General features: G+C 37.2%; 1 protein-coding gene and 1 pseudogene across 1 annotated transcript in view; one reads left to right on the top strand and one right to left on the bottom strand.

The window, feature by feature from the left end:
- Positions 1 to 1,546: 1,546 nt before the first annotated feature.
- Positions 1,547 to 20,334, bottom strand: LOC107721691 (cytokine receptor-like factor 1; annotated as a pseudogene).
- Positions 19,023 to 21,375, top strand: part of LOC107721712 (kelch-like ECH-associated protein 1) — a 27,854-nt gene continuing 25,501 nt past the window's right edge. The window contains exon 1 of the mRNA XM_016529848.1: positions 19,023 to 19,344. The gene's annotated coding sequence lies outside the window, so the exon portion shown is untranslated. The remainder of the gene's footprint in view (positions 19,345 to 21,375) is intronic.

Raw genomic sequence — 21,375 nt, 5'->3', positions numbered from 1 at the left:
CCATATATATATATATATATATATATATATATATATATATAGTGGGTGATGTTACATTGACCACTTGATATAATCTGTCAGTCTCTCTGTTCTCATGGCCACCTTTAACCAGTTCTCAAAACAAATGAAACTTCTGGAAAGCTGCTCTCGTTTCTGTGGCATAGTTTTACAGTAGGATGTTGCATATCAAGTTTCTCTGTAACATTAATTACTTTGATTTAACAGTCTGAAGCTACTTTAAACAAACATCGCATTGCTTTAAAACAATCTGCTTCTCTTTGGCAGCTCTAAACTGACCAAATTCTGTACAAAATGTAATTAGCATGCTAAGAAAGTGTGTCTTGTGAAAGCTGAGACGTCATCCCTGACCAGTGAGCAGACATTAAACATTAACCTGCTCTATCTTCAGACTGGGTGACTCGTGTAGAAGCAGGTAACACTACAGATGACCTCTGGCATACGGCCAGAGAGGACTATAAGGAGGTATAAGTCAAGTTACCCTGGAGTTGAAAAAATTAAGCAATATGAATTTGTATCTAAACAGATCCGTCACCTGGTTTCCATATAGGTGGTACATTAACTCAAAATCAACATATGCTTCAAGAGCTGGATACTTTAAGAGCTTTAAATAAAAGCAGGGAATGTTATTCTGCAACTTGCTATCGAGCATATTATTGATCTCTGTAGCATGAAAGTGCCTGAGGACTCACTTTACAAACACTTATTCGTGAAACAATAAGCAGCAGGGATTACAGTCACAGTAAGGGTCACTATTACAACCCTTAGAAGAGCATAGGCCATATTTTGTTTTAAGTCACGTGTTTTGAAATCACAGGGCTAAAATGTTAAGGACTCTAAACCCAGTGGCCTAAAGCTTTTTATTTTTTGTTCTTTGTGGGTGTCACTTAGGGAAAAGTGAAATACTGACCGTGGAAGAGGCCAGTGTAAGAGCACTAATTTAACCAGACAACTGCTCGTACACACATGAATCTTTTTCCCTGTAGAGGATCATGCTCTGGCAAAACACTTCTGCTTTGTGCAATTGTGATTTTTTTTTTGTTGCCATTTCTGGATCTGTTTGTAATTGTTTTCTTGTACTGTACTTCTTAAAAAGTCAGAAAATACAAACAATGCAAAAATAAGTTCAAAATCAGTAGTTTTCATAAGTAATTAAAGATAAATAACTGTGGGAAAAAAATTTGAAAAACGGACTTGTTTTCAGAGAATATACCTAAATGTTGTAAATTACACAAAGTAATATATTTATTCATTTAAAAAAAAAAAAATTTTAATAAAGAATTTTAATGATCCTAATTATTTTTACTTGTTTAAGCATACATACAACAAAATCTATTGATGTTAAAGCTTAAAACAAGAAAAACTGAAATTCCAATGTGGTTAAAAAAAAGCATATTCTCTGAAAACAAGTAGATTTATCTTGCTTTAGCGAATGCCGAGATATTTTTACAAGGCAAAAATACAGATTCAGAGTTTGTTTGGTTTTTGGTCAAAAAAGGACTAAGTTCATAAGTTTTATCTTAAAGAAGGATTTTATGAACAATATTAGGGTTTAACAATTCAGTCAATAATAATATAATCTACCTACACATAACTTAAGAGTCAAAACATAACTTTAAATTTAAATATGCGGATACAATTCAGTACAAAAATAAAAGCAGTAAAATGTCTCAATACATAAAATTATTTTCAAACAGTTCAATGCTACAAACACAGTTACAGTTTTGTAACTGCAACACACATATATAAACATGAGAAACAACATTAGTTGGCCAAGTCTTCCTCTCCATTTATTAAAAGGCCATTTTCTGAGTCCACTCTGGGGTTCCAACATGTTAACTTTGCTGTAGTGTTGATCCTGAATATAGTGAAGGTCCTCCTTTACGACTGCAGTGGAACTTATTTAAGTGAGAGGCTTATTTCTATGTATTGATATGTTCAGCATTGCATTGCATGTACCGGTTATTTAAAGAAATAGGAGACTAAAAAGTGGCAAGATGTTCTGTGAGGTATACCTGTCAGATTTCTAGGTAAACTGCTGTAGTTTAGTCACCATTGTCATTCAAACATTCATGAAAGGTACCTTTGGTAAAACTGGATGGTCTTAATATTCTTCCAGTTGTCTTGAAGTTACACAAAACACTGGCTGAAAAAACATTCAGACATTTTCCATTTGTCCATGAGGAACCTCTTTAACATACAGGTCGGCTAAAGTTAGCAAGGTCACGGGTCCACATATAGACCATGTGTCACGTCGGCTAAGCATGGCTCGTGCATAGTCATCAGTACATGTGCAAATTATGACCTTTAATTAATAGCTCCCCGACAATATCAAGAACTTGTCTCCACGGATAGCGAGTTGCGAGGATATAGTCCACGTGATCTCCATGGCTATTATCAAAGACGGTTTGTTTTCCTGTATAATAAGGCATTTTAGAGAACTGCACAATTGAATCTGTGTATGAGGGACCAAATGCCCGACACCTTTTGTTGTTTGAACATCCCGCTTTGAGTCCAGCTGTACTTTAACTTTCCCGATCCGAGCCAACCAGCAGTCTGGAAAATGTGAAATCTTCCACAGTGTGCTGTTGTTGTTAAATGTTCTGCCTGCCAGGAGCGACGTGCTATGATTTATCTCCTTGAAGAACCTGAAAGCAGACAATATTACAGTAATCAGATAAACGCCCACAGAACATGAAAGGCGTCAAATAGCCATTCAAAAACAATCTGAGGCCACGGTTTCGGCACGGATAGTGATGGCCAAAAATTATAGTTAAAAAGTCTTTGCATATTTGCGGTTTAGAGATTTGGATATTCTTAGTGAAATTGCTATGGGTTTATCTCTTGCTGGTCTTGTCATGACGTAGCAGCGGGTCATCCAATGTGAAGTCAGATCTTTCCAGATGCTGACAAGCATTTGGGTCATGTTTTTTCATATAACACAGACCACAACACACTAGGGACACATGAAAGAAGTTGGGTATATTCTCTCGAGTGAAGGACTATCCCTGTCATTTCCAAAACAAGATTACTGTGGAATCTGACAGATGTGAGCTCCGAACCGAATACATATGTTGAATGATACTCGGCGTGCAGAACTTCATTACTCAAGTTTATTTAAATAGTCCGGTTTACTACGATGGTTTATGAAAAGTTACCTGAAATCATACAGTCGCCTCATGTTATTTACTTCTGTGGTTACCGAGCAAAACACAGGAAACTCAGTACAATAACACCAGCAGCACTTAAATTCAATTAACCCAGGCAACTCCAATAACTCAAGGGCTTGGATCCAGTCTCACAGAGTTATGAGAGCAAATACTCCTGGCATAACAGTTGAAGAAACTAAAGCTGAAGAAAACCAGACACCTAAATGGTGATTAATGTAGAATGCGAATCAAAAGCTCCTTACCTACCTGGTTGCGGGTTTTGTGAGATTTCTGCAGCCAGACCCGCCACTGATCATAGAGTTTGATACTCATACCGCTGCAACCATAGGCGTGTTTGCGCACCCAGCCAAAGAACTGCTTCAAATCCCGACGCAACGTGGAGTTCCGCTGCCCCACCTTCGAGTCACATGACCCTGTCAGCAGCCGCTCTGCGGGGTGAAAGACAAAAATCAACACGTGTCCATCCAGGGGAGACAAGCGCCCGTCGTACACGCATCAAGCTTATCACAGATACAGGCCGCAGTTTACACAGCCAACCAAACACAAGTTGGGATAAAAATAAATCCTTTTCCATTTTAAATAAACAGCAGGTTTCCGAGCTCCAGATGTGGGCTGCTCCAGAAGAGTTAATGTGCAGAGGAGTTAATCTGTTAATCTTCAGAAACAATCCTCTGAAAAAATATATCCAACACTCCCCCGTGGCTCTCTGGCAAGCCACAAAATGAGGAGATGTATGACTAAAGTAATGCGTTGCATCTGCTAGTTGGTGTCTGCTGGACTGAGCATCGTCTTGGAAATATGTATCTGATTATAGGATGGACTGCACGACACATTCAAAATGTGAAAATATGATGAAGGACAGCGAAGGCAACATCTCAATCCGAGTATCGCTGCTACCATTTAACTAGGGTCGCTGGTTATATTTATTTATTTTCTATGTTGCTTTGGGCCTTTCTGTCGCCAGCCCCGCCACTGATCATAAAGTTTGATACTCATACCGCTGCAACCATAGGCGTGTTTGCGCACCCAGCCAAAGAACTGCTTCAAATCCCGCCGCAACGTGGAGTTCTGCTGCCCCACCTTCGAGTCACATGACCCTGTCTGCAGCCGCTCTGCGGGGCGAAAGACAAAAATCAACACGTGTCCATCCAGGGAGACAAGCGCCTATCGTACACGCATCAAGCTTATCACAGATACTGAGCGCAGTTTACACAGCCAACCAAACACAAGTTGGGATAAAAATAAATCCTTGTTCCATTTTAAATAAACAACAGGTTTCTGAGCTCCAGATGTGGGCCGCTCCAGAAGAGTTAATGTGCAGAGGAGTTAATCTGTTAATCTTCAGAAACAATCGTCTGAAAAAATATATCCAACACTCCCCCGTGGCTCTCTGGCAAGCCACAAAATGGGGAGATGTATGACGAAAGCTTAAGTTTATTTGAAGCCCTAAAGTTTAGCCGGACTCTTCCGTGGCCAGAGGACTGGAAACCATGTGCTGTTCTGCTACAGCTGGAAATGACGTTTCGGACAAGTAATACAAACACCCCAAATTCTACTGAAACATGGCTGTTATCTTTTGAACCGCTCTAATTAATCATTGCGCCACTCTGCAAATGCTTTCAAATTGAGAAACTGACACTAACTCACAAGCATACACAGTTTGCATTACAAAAACAAGTGGGTGTGGAAGTGGGAAGATGGTAATAGTAATCAGGATAATGGGCAGAGAGCCGATGACGTGTGCTCATTGATCGAGGGTGCTAGCTACTGTACCTTCCAGTCACTGCTTTCCTCCAGTCTGTATCTGATCTGGTATTTGGCCTGAAAGAGGAAGTCTTTTAGTGCAGGCGGTGTCCCCCAGTGCACGGTCAGCTGGTCCTCCAGGTCGCCCACTCGGCTCACAGTCACGTCAGTCGGTGGGTCTGTCGTCACTGAGAGGAAACGACACAAACAACATGTGATCAGGTTGGAGTAGCTGCAACAAAAGACCTCATTGTAACTTATTCTTGAAATCTTGAACTGGAATTTGAAGACACTGAAAAGTAGTTTATTGAACTCCAGTTCGACACGGGTTCTAGAAAATGAAGTTTTCTTCCACCCTGATCCACAAACATTAATTTCTTAAATATTATGAAATATCTATCTATCATCCACTCATCCATCCATCCATCCATCCATTACTGAAATTCTTTTTCATGAATTTCAGCTCTGTATGAAATAAATTGGTTTAAATAGTGTCAAGTCAGTCTCCACAAATAATAGTACAGAAAACACCGAATAGATATGGTCATCACAATTTATGTCTGTCTAAAATTACTGATTATTTTAATATATGTGACCCTGGAGCACAAAACCAGTCTTAAGTCGCTGGGGTATATTTGTAGCAATAGCCAAAAAAAACATTGTATGGGTCAAAATTATCTATTTTTCTTTTATGCCAAAAATCATTAGGATATTAAGTAAAGATCATGTTCCATGAAGGTATTTTGTAAATTTCCTACCGTAAATATATCAAAACTTAATTTTTGATTAGGAATATGCATTGCTAAGAACTTTATTTGGACAAATTTAAAGGTGATTTTCTCAGTATTAAGATTTTTTTGCACCCTCAGATTCCAGATATTCAAATAGCTGTTTGTCCTATCATAATATTGTCAAATATTGTCCAAATATATTACCAAATATTGTCCTATCATAACAAACCATACATCAATGGAAAGCTTATTTATTCAGCTTTCAAATGATGTATAAAACTCAATTTCAAAAAAATTGACCCTTATGACTGGTTTTGTGGTCCAGGGTCACATATAGTTCTGATCTCGTGGATATCTAGTTCACTCGCTACAAATTTGTATCAAGTCTGTTTTTACGAAAAACTAAAGTTTTGTAAAACTAGCCAATCACACACTTTTGCCATTTTTTTGTGTGCAATATTCACCAGCTGATCAGTGAACGAACTTTGGGCGGTCTGCAAGCCGAGACTAGAGACTTTTGATCTTGTGATTCAACTAAGATGAAATAAAGGCTTCCCGATATTCTAGCTGACTTATTGTTCTGTATTTTTCCACTTTGCCTGCATTTTGTTCAGGCTGCTATAAAATGATATAGCACTGATAGTGCTTCAAATTCCAAGTAATTGTAGTTTGCTTGGATCTCAAAGCTGTTGTTTAATTAACTGGTAACTTAGATGAGCATTGTCTCTGTTGCTAAGAAGGTGGAGGCACTAGGTGTGGTGGCTGTGTCATAACTATGGCATGTTTCGAGGAGCACCCACCTTCCTCTTAATGCACTTTCCATTCAAAATCACCCTGCCTCCCCCTTCAGGTGCAGTTACACTGATTTACACTCACAGGATGTAAAAGTTTATAACCTTTCTCATTTCCTTTTTAAGGATGGGGGGCTTTAGAGTGTGTTCAGGCTATTTTATTTTAATTGCAAATACTTTCTAATGTCTTGCCAAGACAAAATGCCCCCCGACTTAAGTCCTAACAATACTAATTCCATTTTTATGAAGATGTTTGTTGTATAAAACGTCTGTTTGAAGAGATTATGTGCAAGCTTGGCCTGCACTCAAAGCACATAAGATCTTAAGAATTCAACAAAACAGACTTCACCCTATTCCAGTCACATTACTAAACAGTAGCCCCGGGCAGGTCATGGTACTGGGATTAGTGAAAAACTTCGTAAAAATTCCTTTCGTCTGTAAAGGAAGGCTTTGCAGGTATGTGCGAGTAGGTGGGTAGATACTGTATGAGGCAAAGGGATACTGACGCTGCGATGGACCACTGCAATTCGTCACGCCTCCACCCAGTTTTTACAAGGAGTGGCGCTCTCACGTCGCACGTGGTCTCCTCGTATTGTGTGCTGCCCATGAGGAGAACACCTGGGGCTGGGGTCAAAGGTCATGCACACTCACCCACGTCTAAGATATCCAAGTAGATGACGTCAGACGTTGCAGTTCCGAGTTGGTTGGAGGCCTCCACCCATATCTCGTAGGGTGTGAAGAGGGCGAGGTCGCGGGGGATGTAGCATGTGTACGGCTCACCAGCGCTGTAGTCCTCACACTCCTTTTCTCGTCCATACCACCTATAGGTGCGCAAACATGGTTTATTTTCTGAGGCGTACCGACAACTGCGTGGACACAATACGTTTGAAGTGATACGTCTGTAATCTATTGCGGGTTCCCTATATGGAGGCTTTTAATGTTAAGAGCCAATGGACAAGCCAATCATATAGCCTCAAATGTGGGAATGATTCCTTAATTATGGCTTATTCCTTCTGGTATGGGAATGTGGATGTGAAAATTGCTGTGTGGAATCTGCATTCCATCTGCTCATTTGGCATGAAAGCCAATTATTAATTAAAAAACCTAACAAATAAATATAAAAATAACATATAAAATGCAAAAGACAATACTAAAGCACACAAAAAATGTTTAGACTAATTTTAAGTATTTAGATGTAATTTTATATAGGATTTTCCCTCTCACAAAAAAAAAAAGTGTATGGCATCTGCCCATTAGGAGGGATTAGCACAGATGGTTGGTTTGAGACATCCTTAAACATCCTTCCACTGTCCTCCAGTGAATGGGCATGTAAGAACATGACATATACAAACAAGATAAGGCGTGAATTTGGGAAGAGGCATTGACATGAGTGTGAATGACCTGTGGCACTGACCTGAGCTTATATTTGAGTGTGTATTTTGTCTTGATGAAGGTTTCCCCCTGGCCCCCAGGGGCCCATCTGCAGGTGAGGTCTTTAGTGTTCCTGGACCAGCAGGTAAGATTCACGGGTTTCTCAGGAGGCACTAAAACAGACAAGGACGATGAGTTTTCACTTAGCTGTCAAAGTGAGTTAGTGCAAAGTGACTCATGCCTCTCATTACACCTCATTAAAGGTACATGCTGTAAATGCTGGTAAAAACAGAGGTAGTACAGAAAATCTGTCAAAAATAGTTGCTTGTTTTGAAGTCAACATGAAACAGAAAACAAAAAATAATAATTACAAAAATGAAGGGAGAGACTTGATTTTATTAAACTGAAAATATATATTTGTATTTTATTTGAATATTATATATATATATATATATATATATATATATATAATATTTTATCATTCCATTCCACTCTATATATTATAATAATTAAAAAAATAATTTAACCATTTTAGATAAATGATAAAAAGATAGATAGACAGACAGCAAGGATGCATTAAGCTGAAAATATATATTCTATATTTTTTTAAATATTTTAAATTATATAATAATATAATATAATAATTAATTATATAAATAATAATAATAATGATAAATAATAATACAAACATATACCAAGAATACATTAAACTGATTCAAAATGACAGAAACAATTTCACCAGTTTTTTTACATTCTATTTATCAAAAAAAATCATAAAAAATGTATAAGCAGCACAACCGTTTTATATTTAAAAATTATATAAAATGTTTCTTGAGAACCAAATCAGTATTTTTTAAATGAATGATTTGTGAATGATCATGTGATATGAGTACATTTTAAAATCCATAAAAAAGTTTTTATTTGAGTGTGTATTTTGTCTTGATGAAGGTTTCCCCCTGGCCCCCAGGGGCCCATCTACAGGTGAGGTCTTTAGTGTTCCTGGACCAGCAGGTAAGAGTCACGGGTTTCTCAGGAGGCACTAAAAAACAGACAAGGACAATGAGTTTTCACTTAGCTGTCAAAGTGAGTTAGTGGAAAGTGACTCATGCCTCTCATTACACCTCATTAAAGGTACATGCTGTAAATGCTGGTAAAAACAGAGGTAGTACAGAAAATCTGTCAAAAATAGTTGCTTGTTTTGAAGTCAACATGAAACAGAAAACAAAAAATAATAATTACAAAAATGAAGGGAGAGACTTGATTTTATTAAACTGAAAATATATATTTGTATTTTATTTGAATAAAACAATTTCACCAGTTTTTTTACATTCTATTTATCAAAAAAAATCATAAAAAATGTATAAGCAGCACAACCGTTTTATATTTAAAAATTATATAAAATGTTTCTTGAGAACCAAATCAGTATTTTTTAAATGAATGATTTGTGAATGATCATGTGATATGAGTACATTTTAAAATCCATAAAAAAGTTTTTTTTAAATTGTAACAATATTTCACAATATTACTGTTTTTACTGTATTTTTTGATCAAATAAATAAAAGTAATTTCAAAACAAAAGAAACATTAAGTTTTGATGAAAGATTATGAATACTACCTTTTTTGGAATAATGTGCACAGATGAATCATTCACAATGAGACGAGGAACGTGTATTAAGAAAGTAAATAGGGTCAATTTTGACTTTGTGTTGACTTTAAATATTTTCAATAATGGATGAGTGTCTTCAGCTGTCATCCTCATTTAAGTTCAGGAATGGGGCCAAGATTCCATTCAGCTGAGAACAAAAGACACTGCGTCTAAGTGTAAGACTGTGATTATATGAACCAAACCTTACAGAGGAGACCTCAGAGACATAGAGAGCTTGAGTCAACACAGCACTTCACACACACACTTATCGTAACCACGTCTCTCCATTTCTGGCTTTCAATCTTTTTTCCAAATGACCAGACACTCGCTTCCTTGACTTTGTCTCGCTCTTGTGTGTGTGTGTGTGTGTGTCTGTGTTTGTAATTTTCCATACTGTCACCATTCCATGTAACTTGACAAATGCGGTACATTTGTTCTGTCATACATGTCAGTCGAGGAAAGCGCCTATAATGGACCACACAGGTGCTAAAATCATAACAGTGGAACAGATAGCTATCTTAAGGGGCTTAAACAACTCTCTAGTTCATTGGTGGACAGGCAGAAAACATTAAATACTGCAACAACTGTGGCTCAGTGGCAGGGGGTCAAATCATAAAGACTTGTCTAATACTTCCACGTTTGACCCATATTCCCCAAGGCTCCAGGCTTACCCACAAAATCCATTTAACTGTATTTAAGTTGGACTGCGCGTACATTCTCCAATTAAACACACTTGGTAGTTGTACAGGAGCCTAGAGTAAATACGAACAATGTGGTAGACGGACTCACTGCCAACATAGATGCAGGAACCGGCCAGCACATGACCCCCGCTGTTATGGCACACGAGGTTGTCTCCGGAGCGCTGGCGGGACCCGGAGAGACGTGGGAGGGTGACACTGAGCACGGTGGGGCTCAGAATGCTGTAGGCGCTGCTGGGAAGACGCTTTCCGTTCAGCGTCCAGTAGAGTGAGCCTGCGTGAATGCCGTGGTCTGGATTCACTGAGCATGTGGCTGTCAGGCTGGAGCCGATGGGAAGGGCCGGGTCTTGAGGGTAGATTGTAGCCACCTCTGAGGGAGGGCGAGATATAACAGGTTAGAGCTGGAAAGAGGCAGCATGGTTATTATGGGCTGTCTGGTTATGGGTGAGCTCACATGATATGACGTTAAAGAAGGAGACAGACCGACCTCATGACTAACACATCAAAAAAGTTGATAGTGACAGCCTAAATCGGAGCAATGTGGGATACGCAAGATGATCACAAAAGGAGATAATATCCGTTTATAATGAAAGGGAACACATACAGTCAGATGGTCCGTCTTCATCTGACTGTACATTATCCCCCTTATTAGATGCTGTTTACTAAATAAATGAATAATGTATATTAAATAAATTAATTAATGAATATTAAATAAATATATGCACAAGAAACATTGGCTTGAGGTTATTTTGTGAGAAAAAGTGGTCAGCGTTTAAATACATCTATGGTTAAGTGTTCATTCAAAAAATTATTTTACTATAGAATGCACATACGATAAATAAACGAACATTAAATAAATATATGCACATGAAATATTGGTTTGAGATTATTTTGTTATGTGAGAGAAAAAAATGATATAAAACTAGCAAAGCGTAAAAAATATTGTTTACCAGGGTCAGCGTTTGTATACACACATGGTTTAGTGTTCTTTAAAAAAAAAAAGACCACAGAATGTACATTAAATGAACATTAAAGAAATACATGAACATGAAATATTGGTTTTAGTTTGTTTTATAATATGAGAGAAAAAAAATGAAACTAGCAAAGTGTAAACAATATTGTTTGTCAGGGTCAAACTTTAAATATACATCTGTTCCTGATAGCCGCCTGAATTTTGTGTCATTTCTATTAGGTTTGACATCTATCACTGCACTGAACAATCCCAGATAATTAGTATAGCAGGTACTCGCATACAATTATAATTTTGTAAACCCTTTTGGAGTTCATTATCACCCTTGTAATGTGACAATGTGGAATCCCTCAAAAAAATGTGTCAATGCAGCACAATTGAGTAATAGAGGTGATGAGAGAACTGTCGTGTGATTACGTGTAATTACATCAAGATGGATAGATAGACTAACCTTAAAAGAGAGATTACATATTCAACACACACTCAGACTGAGCAGAAAGGGTGAAATTTTTCTCCATAATAAAATGGAAAGATACAAATCAGTTGTTTTAACTTATAGCATTAATGAAACAGAATCATGATATGGCCTTGTATTACGGTAAGGTGCTGTTTTGATTTAAGTGGATAAAAAAAAAATCTGACTTGAAAACATTTCACTTCAAACCCTTTAATGACAGGAGCAATTACAAGTATTTACCGCAGGTGTCTGAATAGGAAATTAGCAGTAAGATATTTGGTTTCAGATCAGAAGGTCTCATGAGGTAAGCCTGTAGTCCTGTCATCATTAATGCAACGCAGAGAGAAACTCAGTAAAGCCTGGATCATGCACATCTTACAGCTGAGACGGTGAACAACGGGACCACCCTTTGGACATTCACACCCGTGTTGTCAAACCGCAATGATCTTTTAAAGGGTTACTTCTGTCTACACATTTTTTTCCTTTTAACTGTTTATATTTCACTGAGGCCCAGAAAAACGCTTTTGCGTTTAGTGTTAACTAGAGGAGAGGGAAGTGTATTCTGTCAGTGGCTGTATTGCACTTCACTTTCTAAATCCCCTGCCTGGCACTGAGGGTGTGAATGAGGCAATACTTAATTAGATGTAATTAGTCTCAATCTTCCCTTCCACCAACACCTGCGAATCTCACGTAAGGGGAATGTGCTAAATGCTTGCATTGTAAATGTATTTCACAATAGCTATTAATAATTTAGCCCTTTGTTATTTACAGCGCAATTATGCCCTTTGATCCTGTTACATTGTTCTCTGCAATTCATTAAAAGTAAATTAAACTTTCACAAACACCTATATTTCACCAATACCGAAAGTAGCTATGAACAGAATCCATCGTCTCTGTGATAGAGTTGACTTGACCTGAACTTTTCATTCAGTCACATATGCATTACAAAAATTAGCTTTAAGAAAGATGATGTCAGGGTTTTGTTGTGGTTCATAAGGCTGAACCCTCCACGTGTTAAATTATTTATGCTCTGACCTTTTGAAATTTTAACCCCTGTCCCTGCTTTTTCAATATAGTGCAATATATTGCACCGATATAGACATCATCAGTTGTTCAATTCGTTAAACCAGGCAATTTACTACAACAGCATTGCAATGTAAATAAAACACTGAATGCTTTTTTTTACTTTACTTTGTATACAGGTCAATGGCATTCAGATCTATTAAATTTATTAGAAATACATTAGAAATGCAAAGCAAAAATGACCTTCTATGATGAACTTTTTCAAAAGCTCAAGCTTTTGAATTACAACATAAACAAAACAACTTTTGTTTTGATCTAAAAATGAACTTAATAAATAATAATAATATTAATAATAAAATTAGATCATTTTGAAATTTTGTGGGGCTTAATGTAGACTGAAAAAAAGAAGAAGAAAAAAAAAAGAAAGTAAAATGTTCTTAAAATGTTGGAAAAACCTGTCCACCAGATTAAGGTCCGGGGTAACCAACATGTAAATAGCCAATTTTGTTTTAATGTGACATGAAAACCATACAAAAATAAATTATATCACAGAGAAGATCCATCTAACCCATCATGCCTGTGTGTCAAGATTATTACGTTTTTAAAATATATTATTATTTTTGCTTATAAAAATAGATGTTTTGTTTAGGTAAAAATGAGAACCGTTGTTTTGCTGGGGGGAAAAAAACTACTAATCCAATAAACATTACAAGAACATGGCACGTTATTGACCTATACATAAAAATATTGTGTTTTGCAGATGCTGGTAGTTAAAAATGGACTTAGAGGATTTTGTTTTATTATCACTGTAACTAACTTCATTTACATTGTATTATAGTTTTAACTTTCTATCTATTCTATTTACTAATATAAATTCAATAGCCTACCGAACGCTTCAAGTTCCGAAACAAACCCCATTCGATGAAGAAGGTACGTAAGAACACATGTAACACACATACACACACATAGAGAGAGAGAGGGTTATAAATGTACTCACGAGTGGAAGACGACAACACGCCGGCAGAACAGTGGAGCAAAAACAATAACCAGATCATCTTACGAAATAAGTTCGCTTTCTTTCTTTTAGTTACAAGAGTGTATTTGGACTATTTGATCCACGCATGCCACACCGAGTCCAGCTCCAGTGCACCCGAAGAGTTGATCCCAGCGTCAGTTCCTGAGCTGCTGGCGTCTCGCGGATGTTCCAGAAGACTGAACTTTAAAGAATATCCGTCAAATGTTCTGTTAATGCCACGGTGCATTCGTCCTCTTCATTTACTTTTGGCATCGTTTACCGTGCTGAGGCTCTCCACTGCTAGGAAACATCCAAGTTTATACTTTGCAAGCTCCTCCCATGTCTTCCCACACAGTTCCAAGTCATTTTTGCCTCTTTCGTTTTATTCCTCCCTTCCTTCTGTCTGTGCCCTCCTCTTGTCTCGAGCAGGTCTTGTATCTAGAACAGTGTAATATCTATTTCCTGGTGAATCCCGACGTTTTAGCCTACCTGTGGGCCAGAAGAATCTCTTTAATGGGAAATCTTACCTTCAGCCTTATTATGGACAGTCATTTAAGGTTGAACATTCTTTGACAACTGACTGGAAGAAGTAACAATTGATCTCACCTTCTGTACCCCTTGTCTCTGACATGTCTGTTATACGTATTATAATTATATTGGAACAGAATGGAATAAAGGGAGATAATGTGACTCTAAATATTATTTTCTATATTCCAAATGTTCTATGGAATATAAAAAGAAAATGTTATTTTGATTATATTTTTATAGCATTTTGCCAATTGTTTTGATACGAAAAAAGTGTAATAAACAATTATGTAATATATCATATAAATATATTTATAATATATAGATAGATAGATACATATATATAGGTATGAATGTAATTAAACTATAATTATATACAATTATACAGAGAAAGAATTATAACCCAAAGTTGGGTTGAAACAACCCAGCATTTTTTAGAGTGTAAGTTAGAATAAAAAAACTATTCTGTTAACATCTGAGCAATCATACTGCTAAAATAAAACAAACTGCATTAAATATAATTATTAAAAAACAAAAAGAGATTACATTTTCAAAAACATGAAAAGCTTAAAACTTTTTATTATTTTATTTATTTTTTTTGCTGTAAAAAGTTTAAATCAATGGAAGATTATCAATTCAATACCAACGCCTCAAAGTTGTCATGACTAATGTTTGACTAATGGTGGTTATGAGCAGTTGGAGACGTGGTCCTAGTCATTGAGTCACCCACTCGGTGAGAAAATATATTTTGAAACAATAACCATGACAGTCCGTTCGCCTGTGGGTCAGCAAGCCACAAAGCGGTGCTTTATCTGTTGTAGAAAAAATGCTTGTTAATGCCGGGTTTACCGTTAGTTCCTCGCTGGTTCTGTCTCGTAAATGAGTGAGTGGACTTCCTTTCCAGTTATCACCATACAATGCTATAACAAGAGGGATGTCATCCAAAGTCTGTGAATGGGGACAAAGACCATTCATCTCACAGAGCCCTCAAGGGAAGGGAGAGCTCCCACCACATTCATTAATTCTGCCTTTATTCTATAACTTCATGCATATGTCTTCTAAACAGTTAAGGTCTGCACTTCTAAACACCTTGTTCCTAAATATATTCTACACTTCTAAACAGTTTACTCATGCATATGTATCATATCTGAGTCAATGCGTTCTTAAGAACGTTATGTCATATAAATAGCACACCTCAGGAAATGTACATTTACAAATCAAGATGTTGTAATCACAACAACCTCAGCAGGCTTGAGATCAATGAAAGCCGTACAAACGGATTAACAAGGTATAATTATTTGTGAATGAAGTAGCTGTTCCTGGGAAACACACGACTGGCGGAACTGACATGCGTGGTCACTTTACACAGAAATAAGCTCCAGATTTCAGAGGAAATGGTCTTACTATCATCTGCCTCAGATCTTTGAGTCTTTAGGAATATAATCCAGTCCATTAAATGACTTTGGATCAACTTGAAGGGCGAGAGTGATTATACTTTTTGCTAAATCCTAAAAGATGGGAAAATAATCCAAAACATTAGCTATGCAGATCAACTACAGGAGAGGAAGAAAAGGAGTTCCTCCAGTATTACAGTATCTGACTGATGTGTTGAAAGAGTTCTGCTTTGGAGACAGAACAACAAGGATAGTTAGAAACAGAAAAGCAAACAAGAACTTCCTCTCGGCAAACGAATTTCAACATAAATCTCTCGGCCAATTCACTGACCGCATCCGATTGGACACATACCCAGCTAGGTGATGCCTATCCAGAATATGACTTAGACTTCAAGGAATTGTCTGTATCTAAGAGGACATTTATCCTCCAGAAGCCTGCTCTGAGACAGCACAACACACCATAATGAGACAGGGAAGCATTGATTACCGGGACCCTGTGATTTAGTGGGTGAGCTCTGGCATGTGGAACAAATTATCCCACCATAAAGATTTCAGGGGGAATTCTCTTCGGGACGGAGGCTTGGACTCACAGCATTCAAGCTGAGTGTGAAAGTATTGGCTGCTTTGTTTTGAAGCACTCAGAGGAACCCAAATTGGACATGCAGTAATATAATGATGATTACCCAAGGGGGGTTAAACCTTAGTCCAACACACCTCAGCATTTTAAGTCCAATCAACTTGGCCGACACAGAAACCCTCTCAAAAATGTCTGCAAATCTGGGAGAGGCTCCAGCTCTGCGAAACGTGCTGAAATCACTGTAAATCAAGCAATTTCCTCTTAATACACAGAGACAGTACAATCCTCACTGATTGGGAGAAAATGTTTGTTTGAAGTAGGGTCAAAGCCTTTCCAGATTCGGTTAAGCTTTGTTTATATTGTAATGTATGTTACAACACATTATTTCTTTAAAGAATGGATAAATGTGAATGAACATGGAATGAACAGTCAAAGAAATACAAATCAGATCATCGTTTCTGACGGATACCCCTGACATAGTTTCTAAAGCCAGAGAAGCACCTTTGGCACCCCCCCAATAATGCATGACAGATGTATATCAACCATACGCTCAGTGATGGCAAGATCTAGCAAATGTGAAGCCAAAATTCCCAAGAGTCTTAGAGTTGTTAACTTGCTCTTTCTACTCATTCCATCTGGATTCAATGTGCTGGGTGAAATGCATCGACAATCAAACAAGAAATGGGTAGAGAATGTATATTTCACCATTCATTCTCTTCTTTTGCCAATTCTTTATTCATTCCCCAAATGCTGTACTTACTTCCTCTATCCTCTTTTGGTTAAGCAAATATTGCAGTACTTCCTGCATCACTGGCATGTGTATAGCCATATCTGTGCTATATTGTACTCTTTGTGAAAATGAAAATTTTTGGAAAATATACTGTTCAATTCAAATTCACGACTCAAAGTCCTAAATATCTCAACATGCCCCTGATATGCTTAAGAAAAAAACTAAAGTAAAATGAGATTTAAAAGTTAATAATAATAATAATAATAATAATAATAATATGAACATATAAGCAAAATAATGCATAAATAAAAACAATTCAGTGGTCTTTTACATGCTCTAATTGTTCTGATGCTGTTCAGATTTTTAATTATACACAATGATACTCAAAGCTTTTATTCTGCAATCTCTTTAATATTACGATCAGCTATTTGAAAGTATAACAATGGATACAAAGACCACTAGTCGTAGTGCACAATTAAAGCAAATCTAGGCAACTAAGCTGCATGTCATTCAAAAACAACCATTAGAGGGAGTACAAACACAATGTATTTAACTCAATTTGAGAATTATTATCAGGATTGAGAATTATAGAAATGAGAATTTTACAACAACTGATAATACAATCTCTAAAGTTGTCAGGCTATGCAAATCATCATATAAAACTAACATGTTATTAAGCAAATTTTCAATTGCTAAAAATGTAAAAGAGTTTCATTTGGTTACTGTTTTTGTGCTGACTAATCAATATGCAAATTATTTTTGATACACATTACAAATGAATCTGTGAAGCAATCAAACACAATGGGTTTCAAAAAAATAAAAATATTAAATAAGAAAGAAGTGGGGAGGGTTGAATAATGGGAGGTGTGGCTGTCTTTAAAAAAAAGTGCTGTGCATGCAGGGTTATCAGTCAGTCTCATGTTCTGCTGTGTCACTGTGCGCTTCCTTTATTTTCTTGGCACTGAATGTGTACGTGAAAGAGCACACCTGATGTCCTGCACACATTGCAAAGAAGTGGTTTGTATATTATACAAGCATAGGACAAAGTCCATTATCTTCTTGTGCAATATGAAAGAACACCAAATAACAATTGCACCTGTCCTCAAAGGCAAATTATGATATTTGATTGTGATTCTAAACAGTTTTACTGTACCAAAGTGTGCATAGTAAGCATTAAAAGGTGTTATGTTAAAGATGAGTAGATTATTTATAATAATTATCATATCATAATTAGCATAATCAATAAATGCTAATTGATTCAATGTTTAAAATGCTTCTGCAGAACTAAGAATGACAAATTCAGTGCTAACACTGCCATAAGAAAATGCTTCGCATATGCACCTGATCTTTCTACCATTAAACTTTGCTGTCCTTTGTTGGAACATATTTGCTCTTGCACCCCATACTCTTGGTGGAATTTACATGGAAAACAATGTTTGTGCTTCAATAACTTCCTTAAGATCATGACATGGCAGGAATCAGTAAAACAAACCTCACAAATGCAACTAAGGTCAAAGGCCTGGGTGTAACCCAACAAGAAATATGATCTTCAGGAAGCCTTGGAGGAATACTTACAGTAAAATTATCTGCTATCTTCCAGAAATCCATAACATCTGAAATGCTATATCTGTATATATAGCTTTGTGTCAACATTGTTAATGACTATGTTTGAAGGGGCAAATATGAGACTGAAGTTCCCTGTTTGAAATGTGGATTAGCTTGTTCATTATTGTGGAATGCCACTCACAGTATATTCTGACTCACTAAAGCCTCAGTAACAATTAAAATCCCAACAAGCCCAAACAAATACAAATTTCATCTAGGATTAGGAAGAGGGTTTCCCAGTGGGTGTCTGTTTGCCTCTTACATAACAACCTGAAGGATTTTTGGCAAAGAACATTTCAAATTTTCCAGACCATGAAGCATTCAGAGATGGATTATCTGAGAGGTATATTTAAATGACAAATGAGATCAACTGACAGTCCTCGATATCTTTGCTTTCGGTTTGTCAGTCAGCCTGTATTAGGTCCCACTGGCGTTCAGCTGAACAGCGGAGTTGCACAGTCATGCTGATGTCAAAGGCACTCAGTGTTTGGAACGCTGCCAGCGGGAACGCGCGCTAGTGAGTGTGCACGAGCCTCCTTCACACAGTCATACTGCGCTGTGTGTTTGGAAGGCTGCCGACGGGCGCGCGAGCGTTAGTGAAAGAGTGTGCGCGCGTTTCCCATCGCAGTCAGTTGACAGCTGGAAGGCGGTGGAGCTTCGCCACACAGCAAACTTTCGATTTTTCCCCCTTCTGTTTTGCTTTGACGTTTTACGCGCCAACTACTGGAACGTTATGTTCGTGAAAGCGCGCGGAGGGCATCCCCCTCTTCATTTATTCATCTCTTTTTTTAATTTTTAACAACATAGTTCTTTATATAAAGCACCTATGACAGCACGTAAGTGGAAGTAAGTGAAGAACTGTCGCCGGTTCCTGAAACAAGGTGAGTGCTTTTAGAGGGTGTAACGTTAGATAGAGGACTGCGTTACATTGGTGTCGATGGACACCAGAACGCACGAGAAAACGCGTTCTTGACAATTGTCTAAACTAATATGTTATTTTGCTTCTTGCCTTATCAGCACAATGTCATCAGGGGTGCGACAGCCAGCCATGTCACAGTTCCTAAAATCATGAATGAGCGCTTCATGTTTTTTTCTCCCCAAATTAAAGTACTGACAGAGTAGTTTGGTTCTTTATAATCCTTAAGCAATATCACACGAGCAGTGCTACTGTAGTAGCATTGTACAGATTCAGCTGTAGGCACGAGGCCGCAGGAAAAAAAAAAACTAGCATGATTGCTAGTGTAATATTATGCAGTTGTTATAAATATCGTGTAACTTACGTTTCACACAAAGTTTGGCGAGTTAGTTCGTATATTTCTTCTCAGCCAAAGAAAAATGTTCCGAATGTGCCAAAGTTTCAAGCTTTGGGTGTCACCAAGCAACGCTCATGCTAAAAGCCGGAGTGGAACCACGTGTATTAGTGGAGCGGAACGGCCCCTCCCACGCTCAAAGCTTTCTGTAATCACTAGGCTGAAAGTCTACTCCAGGGTTTCTATGTTCTGCGCTCTGTACAAGAAAGCCGTTCAGAGCGATCGTGGAGCGAGAGAAAACTCGAACTGTATTTGTACGTACTGTAATCCTTGTTGTTTACTGCAATAAAAAAAATAAAAAATAAATAAACCCCAACTCGAACTGTATGATTTACAAAACGCTCCATGCTGCACGCAAAATCATACATCTATGTAGTAGTGTTATGTCTGACACCGAAACTTAAAAATTTGTGAACCGCGTAACCACAATCTGGTGTAAAAGATCAACTTAAAAAAAAAAAAATGTTTTAGTATGTTAATTCCCATAAGAAGCTCACATGAAACTTTTAAAATCGTCAGATTAAGAATTTTATGAATTTGTTTTTTTTTAGTGTTAATACACCCACACAACTTATAATCACTTTTGACAATAAATCTTATTTATATAAAAAAAAAACATAATAATAATAATAAAACAAAATGTTCAGAAAAAATCATTTGCAGAGATAAAATGTAAAAGCGGTGGCTGTGATGGGGCACAGCAGATTTGTAGGTGCTGTTCCTTTTGACCACTAGATGGCCACAACATAACATTTTATTATGCGGTTAAGCGGAACTGTGCTTAGCAAAGCTTCCTTTTGCCATTATCATTACAACTCTCCCTGCGTTCCATACGGAAGGGCTCATCCCTATGCCCTAATCCCTTCAAAGGGTTTACCCTCCAAGAGCTTCGAAGCGATGAAGGGTGTAGGGGTCAAAAAAACTCTTCTTGACGCAGAAAAACTTCTGCGTCATCTTAACGAGACGATCAAGTAGGCGCCTTCGTCATACATTTTGTACGCTGTTGACCCCCAGTCATCTTTTACATTAAATATAATGTTAGGGGTGGGCGATATGACCAAAATCTTATTTCACGGTATGATAAATTTTATTTCACGATAACTATATATATCTCGATTATAGCAATTTTTATTTTTTATTTGTTTTTTTATTTTGTTATTAAAAATAAGACAAAGTAAATTACAAACACAATAGAACAAATAAATATGAAATAAACCTTTAATTTGTTCAACTACAGTAGACTAGGTTTATTTAACATGTAGTAAGAAATATTAAGTGTATAAATAAAGCACTGCATAGTCTTCACTGTATAAATCAAACATGAACTGATTCATTTTAAAAATCCAGTAATTCAGGAGTCGCTCTCATTTATAATCGCGGCATCGTCTGATAAAATCAACATGCATGTACACTAAAGAGCGGCTATGCGGTTGTTTTGGCTATATTACTTTTTTGTCTCATGCAGCGCACTGCCTGCGTCTGAGTAACAAACTAAAAAAAACAACAAACAAAAAAGTGCATGTGATATTAACAGACGAACTACGCTCATATTTATAATTCCAAACAAACAGTAAGCGACAGGTGCTTGGGAACGTGGTTTTG

Source organism: Sinocyclocheilus rhinocerous, unplaced genomic scaffold (assembly GCF_001515625.1).
Source record: "Sinocyclocheilus rhinocerous isolate Xijiao unplaced genomic scaffold, SAMN03320098_v1.1 scaffold1112, whole genome shotgun sequence".
NCBI lineage: Eukaryota > Metazoa > Chordata > Actinopteri > Cypriniformes > Cyprinidae > Sinocyclocheilus > Sinocyclocheilus rhinocerous.
The sequence above is the reverse complement of the archived record's forward strand: the minus strand, read 5'-3'. Positions and strand labels throughout refer to the sequence as shown.